The sequence below is a fragment of the Prionailurus viverrinus genome, chromosome E3 (assembly GCF_022837055.1).
Source record: "Prionailurus viverrinus isolate Anna chromosome E3, UM_Priviv_1.0, whole genome shotgun sequence".
In the NCBI taxonomy this organism is placed as follows: domain Eukaryota; kingdom Metazoa; phylum Chordata; class Mammalia; order Carnivora; family Felidae; genus Prionailurus; species Prionailurus viverrinus.
This window is the reverse complement of record NC_062576.1, coordinates 31,255,434-31,265,495: the sequence shown is the minus strand read 5'-3', so window position 1 is coordinate 31,265,495 and position 10,062 is coordinate 31,255,434. Positions and strand designations below refer to the sequence as shown.

General features: G+C 48.0%; 1 protein-coding gene across 2 annotated transcripts in view; it reads left to right on the top strand.

The window, feature by feature from the left end:
• Positions 1 to 10,062, top strand: part of SHISA9 (shisa family member 9) — a 277,140-nt gene that overhangs the window by 29,676 nt on the left and 237,402 nt on the right. The gene's annotated exons all lie outside the window — the stretch shown is intronic.

Below are 10,062 nucleotides of genomic sequence, written 5' to 3'. Positions count from 1 at the left end.
ATGGGAGAGGGGAGCCAGAGGGAGAGAGTGAGAGGGCGACTTAAATAATGTCGGTATTTCTGGTCATCACTCCACACAATGAGCATATGCCGAAAGTAGATGGGAGACGTGAGCCTGCTTTTGCCTCAGACAGACTCACTTCCCACGAGCTTCTCCTGAGTGTGATTCTAGCATTTAAAGATATGCATTTTTCATAGAACTTGGCCCCGAAACACACGCCAGTTCCTTCATCTGGTGCTCGATCTGAGAAACAGGCACGGTGGGTGATGCTGGCTGAACGTGACTTTAGCTGCTCCCTCTGGCCCCAGACCCCTGCCCCAGAAGGGACTCCAGTGTGTAGTTCTGTGAATCCAAGCTGATGCCATGTAAGTGCCTGTCTGCTGACCTGCCCTCCCCTTGGCACAGTGTGGACTGGCTGGAAAGTAGCGGGGCTCATTTATCTGTCCCGTAGCCCCAATAGACGTCTCTTCTAGGGTCACTATTATAAGCTGGAACAGAAAATACGGCCGGGTACCCTCATACAGTTAGCCGGGCCTCCCGTGAACCCCAGCCCCTCCCCCGCCCCCTCCACTGCCCTTGCCTTGCGTGTTTCTTGACATTTCAGGGACTGATTCTCAGATGGTTTGTGTAGCTGGGGATTTCCCAGAAGGACAGCTTCCCTAGGTCTCTGGGCAGTGTCCTCTGCCCGTTGACATAGAGTGCATTATTTTGGATGTATGTATGTATTTATTTTTTAAATCTTATTTTAGAAAGAATGCGAGCCAACATGGGAGGGGAGGGGGGCGCGAGGGAGAAGGAGAGAGAGAGAATCTCAAGTGTCAGGCTTCATCTCACCAACCGTGAGATCACCACTCGAGCCAAAATCCAGAGTCGGAGGCTTAACCGACTGAGCCACGCAGGCGCCCGTACTTAGAATGCATTGGAAACATTAATGTATTTCTCTGTCTGAATAGGTCAATACATATACGGAGTAAAAAAATCAAGCGGTAGAAAGGGTGTCAAGGAAGCACTAGGTGTCCCCTGTTCTCTTCAGAGGTCACCACTGTAACAAGTTTTACTGTCTGTTCTCCCAAAGATGCTCTACACATTTATTAACATTTATAAACAGCTTTGCACTTTGTTTATCTCACTTAATGGTACATGTCCGCTCAGGCCACTCGGGCTACTGTAACAAAATACCGCAGACTCCCTGGCTTCAACAACAGAAAATTATTTCTCACTGTTTTGGAGGCTGGGAAGTCCAAGATCAAGGTCTAGTCTATTTGGCTCCTGCTGAGAATTCTCATCCCGGCTTGCCGATACCTGCTTGCTTGCTGTGTCTTCACTTGGAGGACAGCTGTCTGGCGTATCTACTTCTTTTTAAAAGGGTGTCAGTGCTATCCGATTAGGGCCCCACCCTTGTGGCCTCATTTAGCTTTTATCACCTCCTCACGGGCCCTGTCTCCCAATACAGTCACCTTGGGGGTTGGGGCTTTAATGTATGAGTTGTGGGGGTCAGGGGACACCCAAACAGCCTGTAACCGCGGATGTTGAAGAGTGTGTGGGAAACATGTTCAGGGAGGTAATGACTTCGTCTAAGTGGCTTTGTTGGGATTTGAATCCCTAAATCTGGTTGGTGTTTTCCCCACTCCATCAACTTTTCTCACCCCGCCTCCCCCTTCTCCTGCCTCTCCCTGCCCTCTTGGTGGTATTGGTTGAAGCATCACAGGAATGATAGAAATGATAAGGTTCCTAGCATACGCCCGGCGTGGAACACGGTCTTGTGCATACAAGGTCTGTCAGCGGAGCCTCATTCTCTCGGGGCAGAGATGCTGAGAGAGCAAGTCTGGGGGTGAGCCTGGGATGCATGGCCATTTAACAAGCTCGCCCTTCTGCCAGGTGATGCTGATATAGATGTTCCTGGGCCATATTTTGAGAAACACTGTCTTAAGAGCCCTAAGTATTCATCTTACTGATTTGGACTCTGGTATAAGGGGTAGATACTCAACCAAAGGTTGACTCCTCCCAGATATCTTATTTTAATTTTTTTAAAGTTGTTTTATTTATTGAAGAGGCGGGGAGTGAGCACAGCCAGCAGGGGAGGGGCAAAGAGAACCCCAAGCAGGCTCTGGGCCATCAGCGCAGAGCCTGACGTGGGGCTCCATCCCGAGAACTGTGAGATCATGACTTGAGCTGAAATCAAGAGTCGGATGCTTAACTGACTGAGCCGCCCAGGTGCCCCCCTCCCCTTCCCCCCCCCAGATATCCTATTTTAACGGTGTGGCTCATACATGGGTCTGGTAAGGAAGGCATTTTTTTGTTAATGAAGGCCTGGGGCAGGGGGTTCTTCTGCCCACTTGTGGTTCCATGGTGTCCACCTGTCAGGGTCTGAGGCAGAGACCGGAGCGTGGGCTTTGGAGTCCCTTAGACATGGGTCCAGACTCGTGGGCTGTGCCTCTTACCTGTGGTGTGACCTGGGTCAAAGTGCGTATCCTCTCCCTCCTGCCACAGGAAGTGATGGTGTTATGGCTGGTTCCTTGGATTGCCCTGAAGATTAAACGAAATACCGTGTGTAAAACCATTGGCACAGTTCGAAGGCAGCAGCAACAACAGACAAAACAAACACACCTTGTCTTCCCAAGTGTTGTGTTGGGATACTCTGCTCCAGACCTGCCTTTGTCCATGGAACTCGAGTATGGCACGTGGTCAGACTAGGCTTTGTCAAAGCATTACTGCTCCAGGACAAGTTTAGGGGCACGATGGCTTTACTCCTTTTTCTTTGCAAGGACAAAGACTCTGGAACAATCTGTGACTTGGGCTGGAGCCATTTGAGATCCCCAGTGCAGTGATAGCCTGCTGGTAGCGTGAGATCCTAACAGTTTGCGTTAATCCTGGGGACAGAAGGTGAGGACAAGGGAGGCTCTTGAGGGTGGCGCCCCTGACGTCTCCACACACCTTGCTGCCATCTTCCTTGGGGCTGAAGGACGGGAGATTCTAACTCTCTTGAGCTTCCCTTCTCAGTAGGGGAGGGCAGAACCTTCAGGAGCTGGTACAAGTAAGCTGATTTCCAAGCAGGAAAGGGCAGAACAGGCTGAGAATTGTTAGTGGCTACAGTGTTCTAGAACTGGCTCTAGGAACGTTCACCGGTGGAGAGAATCTTCAGGATTGTGCAGAGTTGGATCATGTTGCCTTTCTCCTGATCCCACAGAATCAAGCTGACCAACCCTGTAAGGCGGGTCGGAGGGTGGGTGGGGGGTGTTCCTCAGCATTTGCAACAGAGTCTGGGTAACAGCTTTGCAGATCCCATGATTATATTTGCTGAAGGGTGTGCACTGAAGGGGACGTCCTCTGTATCTCAGCATTTCCTTCTACAAAGCCCATTGTGTTTTGAGAAGCTGGTGCTAGGAGAAAGCTTGGCATCTCCTAAGGAGCTCGAATATTCTCATGGCAAATCTACGGAGAACGATGTACCTGGTCACCCTAACCTTCCTTGACCCACAAAGGCAACCAAATTCAAACCTGCATCAATTCTCATCTCCTGTTCTCTGGTTTCCATTTTGCCCTCATCTTGCTATGTGCCTGGACTGTGTCAGGATCTTTTACATTCTAGTGACAGAAACTGAATGCAAGCAAACAGATTCAGTGGACCACGCCACTGACCTTCAGACATCTCTGGGTTTCAACAGGTGTTCTCAGAGCCCTTTCTCTCCATCTGTAGACTTTGTGTGTTCCCTCATCTTAATTTAAAAAATTGTTTAATGTTTATTTATTTTTGAGAGAAAAAGAGAGCATGAGCAGGCATGGGGCAGAGAGAGAGAGAGAGAGAGAGAGAGAGAGAGAAACAGAGAGACAGAATCTGAAGTAGGCTCCAGGCTCTGAGCTGTCAGCCCATAGCTTGACGCAGGGCTTGAACTCACGAACCCTGAGATCATGACCTGAGCTGGGGTTGGATGCTTAACTGACTGAGCCACCCAGGCTACCCTCCTCCCCTTTTTAATGTTTATTTATTTTTGAAGGCGAGAGGGGGGGGGGAGAGAGAGAGAGAGAGAGAGAGAGAGAGAGAGAGAGAGACAGACAGACAGAACATGAGTAGGGGAGGGACAGAGAGAAGGAGACAGAGAATCCAAATCAGGCTCCAGGTTCTGAGCTGTCAGCACAGAGCCCGATGTGGGACTCAAACCTGAGAACTGCGAGATCATGACTTGAGCCGAAGTCGGATGCTTAACCGACTGGGCCACCCACGCGCCCCCTTGTCTTAATTTTAAGACAGGCTCTTTTCCTGGGCTGGCAGTCCTAATGCAGCATTGTCCTTAACTTCCAGACCCCAGAGAATGGGACAGCTGGAGTTCTCCACAAGGTTGGAAAGAACCTTGGAGAGGTCTGTGATTAGTCTCTGATAGCATGCCAGTCCCTGCACCAATCACGTTGACCAGGCGGAGCCGTGCTCTGACAGGTCACTCTGGGATCACGTGTTCACTCTGGCCGTGGGAAGAGTCAAATACATCCAGATCTCACAGACGAACAGGATCCCCGTGGAGCAGGTGTGTGTTTGTGTACAGGGCATATTTGATGGGGAGTTCTTCAAGAGAAAAGTTTCCAAACAGACAACCACCTTAACGAAAAACCCTCCACACCCCTTATTCTAATCTGTATTGTTCCTGGTTTGGGTGTATGATTGTTTGTTTATATCTACTTGGCTGCCTCAAACCCTTTGTGAAATGAGGTGGAATAAGTAAATGATAAGATGTGTAAAATGACTGAAAAGGCACATCAACACATCTTTCCTTACAAAAAGGGGGTGGGCTTGGCAGAGAGAACAGTCGGCAAACCCAGCACCAAACTGAGCTGTGGAATGTGTTCGAGTGGAAAGCTTGTCTTCGACTTCCTTCAGACTTCCATTCTGTGATGGGCGTGCCTATTTAAAAAATGACCCCACTTCCTTTTGTGGATGTTGATGAGGGAGTCATGATAAGGTCAAGACCATGTCCCCCGTGGAGAACCAGAGCAGAAGAGGAAGGCTCTAGCCCAGGTTTCACATCTCAAAATTCTCGATTTGGTTTTTGCCATTCTTCCTTCTCCTTCCTCTCTTACAGGGTGTCTCAACCTTGATACTCTTGACATCTTTTGTCTTACTGTTTATTTATTTTTGAGAGAGAGAGAGAGAGTGTGGGGAGGGGCAGAGAGAGAGAGAGAGGGGAGCCAGAGGATCCAAAGCAGGCTCTGAGCTGTCAGCACAGAGCCCAGCGCAGGGCTCGAACTCACGAAGCATGGATCATGACCTTAGCTGAAGTCGGATGCTTAACCAACTGAGCCCCCCAGGTGCCCCTCACAAACATTATTTTAAACTGCTGTGTAATATTCCAGTGAGTACCATATTAGTTGTTTAATGCCGCGTAACAAATCACCCCAGTTGATGGCTTAAGACCATAACAATCATTTATTATCTCCCATGGTTTCTGTGGGTCAGGAATTGGGGACTGGCCTGACCAGAAGCTTCTGGCCCAGGGCCTGTCCTGAGATCACAGTCAAGATGCTGGCTGGGGCTGCCATCATCTGATTAGCTCAGGAGGATCCACTTTCAAGATGGCGCACTCTTGATGATAGTGTGAATCTCAGGATGTGAGAATCGCTGGAGGCCATCTTGGAAGCTGGCAGATACGTGGGCACTCATTAAATATCTGTTGGATACATTAGTGAGTAGATGTGATGCAGTCATCCTCTTATTGCAGCATATTCTGATTATTGGTGGGGGGCAAGAATCTTTGGTCCACAGGAGGGGGCCTGAGTGGGGAGGTTAGATTGCCTTGAAGCTCATGACAGAGCTTGATTTTCTCATGTTAGAGTTCCTTGTCCTATTAAAAATGGAAAGCTCGGGGTAGGGGGGGGCGTGGGGTAAAAATGGGCAGAGCGAGGTGCCGGAAAAAGGATTAAGTCAGGTAAAAAAAACCCCGTCAGCTGTGGGCATACCAGCCAACTAATAACAAGATCTGATAATAAAGCGAAATGTTTTTGGAGAATCCGCTGGTTACTGGGCACTTTGACCTTTGTGTAAATGATGAGAGCAGTTTTTTTAAAAATTTTTTTTTAACGTTTATTTATTTTTGAGACAGAGGGAGACAGAGCATGAACAGGGGAGGGTCAGAGAGAGAGGGAGACACAGAATCTGAAACAGGCTCCAGGCTCTGAGCCGTCAGCACAGAGCCCGACGCGGGGCTCGAACTCAGGGACCGCGAGATCATGACCTGAGCCGAAGTCGGACGCTTAACCGACCGAGCCACCCAGGCGCCCCATGAGAGCAGCTTTTCAAGGCAGCCATTGTTGTTCTTATCTGGGAAATGGGTGATGTGGGTACTCACTGAGCCTGGGTGTCCTCATTTACAAACGGGCTGACAACACAACCTCCAAACAATAGTGTGTGTGTGCCTGTGTGGGTGCCAAAGTGACTAACACGATGCAGTCAGCATAGCGCCTGCCATGCTGCTCAAGACCTGCTCCCTGCTCTCGCCACTGTTCTCACTGTGTTTGTTGTTATTCTGACTGTCGTACGTTCCAGGAAGGTGGCAGAGCCCACGTCTGTCAGATTCTGTATTCTTCGTCCTCTACAAATGTGCCAAAGATCCATCCTCCTTGGCATTCGCCACCCTCCAAGGCTCTCAGGGTCTTGGGAAAGATGCACCTTGGGAGCATAAGACAGCCAAGAGAAGAAGACGATACAGCTTGGGTTTTAACGTCTTATCTCAGGTTGATTTCCTAGAGGTAAAGCCCAAGACACAGATTTGGTTGGGAGTGTTGCCCTTACTGAGGAGAAGGGAGGTGAGGAATCGGAATAAGGCAGAGGAACAAAGCTAAGAGAGCATGTGGCCTTGGTGGGAGAGGAGTTTCAGCCTGATCCCACAGGGAAATCTGGAGCATGAATTGTATCACAGAGGGGGTGCTGCCTTGAGGCAAGTGGCTGGCGTTTTGTACCTTTACTTCAGTCAGCCCTTTGTTGGCTGTGGGTGCTCCCCTGAGTGGACGCAGGGAAGAGTGACTTTCTAGGAGAGATGGTTCTGGAAGCCAAGGTGGAGAAGGGGCAGCCGTAAGCCATTAGCAGCCGGTAGAGATGATCTGAGTCAGGCACTAGCAGTGGCCACTGTCCATAGACCGGGGCAGGAGTCCAGAGACTACAGCCCATGGGCCAAATCCTGCTTGCCACTGTTTTTGTAAATAAAGTTTTATTAGAATACAGCCATGCTCATTCATTCCCATATTGTCTCCGGCTGTCAGTGCTACAACGGCAGAGTTGAGTCGTTGTGACAGAGACCATATGGCCTTCAAAGCTAAAACATTTACTCTTCCCAGCACCTAGTCTAGGGGTTCAGAGAGGACTGAGGTGCTCAGAGTAATCTGGGGTGGCCCCATGGTGGAGGTCACTTTTCCCTGGGACTTAGGGGATGGGTGAGGTGTGGGGTAGTGGTCAGGAATCTGGAAGATCTGCAAGGGCTAGTAGGTGAATGCAGGTATAGGGGAAGCAAATACACCCTGAAAAAGGTGGAAGACTGCACCGGGGAGCGTGATATGGTCTAGAAACTTCTCTCCAAGGGCCACGTGGGTATCTGGGACAGGAGCTTGTTTAAGTGAAGAAATCCACTTAAGGCTCATTTCCAGGGAAGAATTCCATTTAGAAACCCTTAATCGGAGGAGTGTGTGGTCTGGGGTGTGCTAAGCGCAAATGCATTCAGACGTAATTATTTGGAGCAGCTATAAACAAGTCTGGTCACTTAAGATAAAGATGTAAAGCACACACATTGCCTTCATAGGAACAGCAAAAGAAGAGAAGGGTGTCTCAGTCCTTGATATTGGTGAACGCGTAGCAGGAATTCACTCAGCACCGGTAGACATCATGTGCTAGCTAACAGGGACGTCAGGACAGCAGCTCTTGCAACCCACGGACTATTTTTGTCAAAGGAGAATTCAGTTTTAAATATTCGATGCCTTTAGGATAACTCATCTATCACTGGGCCAATTTAAGTCTCATTAATCACATAAAGGAGAAGGGGAAAGAACTGTCTGCCCCTTGAAGGTATTAGTGCACAGCTGTGGGATGGGAGCCCGGTTCCCCTGAGAAATGGGACTCGGTGGCCTCAATATGCAGAGATTGGAGCGACCGTGATCCCCCTGAGTGGGGACTGTTCCTGGACTCAAAATTGCCAATCGTGGCTTTTGCTGCAGATCCCGGGGCAACCAGATTTGAGAGGATTTGGAAGATCATGATGGGGATCTACAGAAGCATGGGGCGTTTGGGGTTGGGCAGCCTCTATCTATGCGTCTGCCGTCCACCGAGACCTACTATGTGCCAGGCACTGCGCTGAGCACTTTAAACCCCAAATCTCACTTGGTTATCACAACAACCCTATGGGATGTATATCATTGCCACCCTCTGCCCCTTTTACAGATATGAAAATTGAGGTTTAGAGGCATTAACTCAAGTCATAGGGCTTGATAGTGGCCGAGCTGGGATTTGAACCCCGGTTTGACTATTTCCCAAACCAAACCAAATGAAACGCTTTTACTGTTACACTGCCCTGCTCTCAAGGTAAGCCAGTCTCATCAGAGGAGAAGTACTCACCACGCACTTTGGAAAAAGTGGAAAGCACACAATGGTAGGAAGTTGAAAAAAATAAACAGCCATTAATTCTAATTGCCCGAAGTAAGATCGATAACACTGTGGTCTATTTCCTTTCAGGCTTTTCAAAAATGGTCCTATTTTAAAAACACTTGTACTCACACAGTGCCTTTTTATCTTATGTTTTCCAAATCAACATGATGCCGTAAGTATTTAAATATTACCACGTACCATTGTAACGGTAATTTGAAAGAGCCCCCCAATATGTTATTGAGTGGCTGAACGTACTCCTCTATGTTAGGTCCCTTATCTTTAAAATGTGGCCAATATTTCCTACCTCATAGCTGTATAGTGAGATACGATAACAGTTATTAAGTGTCTGGCATATGATGGGTACTCAATAAATATTGTCTATGTTAAGTTTTCTAGAATCAGAGCCTTAGATGGGGATGCTGGCATAAGCCTCTTTTTTTTTTTTTTTTTTTTTTTGAGCTGCTCTCTGATGATAATCTTATCATCAGGATCATCATCTGGGTGATGTCTAGGGTGTCACCTGGCCTTCTGATTAACCAGTTATAAGTCAAGCTTCCCAGGACCCCCCTCCTTGAGTTTGATAATTTGCTGAAATGGCTTAGAGACCTCAGAGAAGCACTTACTTCTGTTTACCGGTTTATTATAAAAGGGTATGATAAAGGATACAGATGAGTATTCAGAGGGAAGAGATCCATAGGGCAGAGCATATGGGAAGGAGTATGGACTTTCTAGTACCTTCGTGTGTTCAGCAACAGTGTGAAGCGCTCTGAACCTTTTGTTTTTGCGGTTTGATCGCATGATCATGTAGGCACGATCGATACTTAGTTTTTAGTCCCTGCCCCCTTCCTGGAGGGTAGAGAACGGGGCTGAAAACTCCAAGCCTCTAGTCATGACTTGGTCTTTTTGGTGACCAGCTCCCATCCGGAAGGCCACCAAGCATTGCCTCCTTAGAACAAAAGACACTCCTATCACATTTCAAGGGACTCAGGAGCTCTGTGTCAGGACCCAAGGTCACTGACCATATATTAGAATAAAAACATGCTCTTGGTGCTCGTATCATTTAGGAAATTATAAGGATTTCAGGAGCTCTCTGTCAGGAGCAGGGGCAGAGACCAATATATGTACTTTCTGTTATTTGATAGGTGTAGAACCTTTGAGTGAGGAGTCTCCTAGTCTCCCAGAGGAGGCTTTCTAGAGCAGTCCTTCCCAACATGGTAGGGAAGGACTATGAAGTGCTCGGAACGTGGCTGGTCTTACCTTACCTTGTGATGTACCTTGTGATAAAATACAGACCAGATTTTCGAAGGCTTCACATGAAAAAGTAGATGTTTATATCATAAATAGATTACAACTCAATTACATGTTAAAATGATAACACCTTGAATACAGTGGGTTAAAGAAAATATATTATTAAGATTAATTTCACTGGTTTGCTTTTATTTATG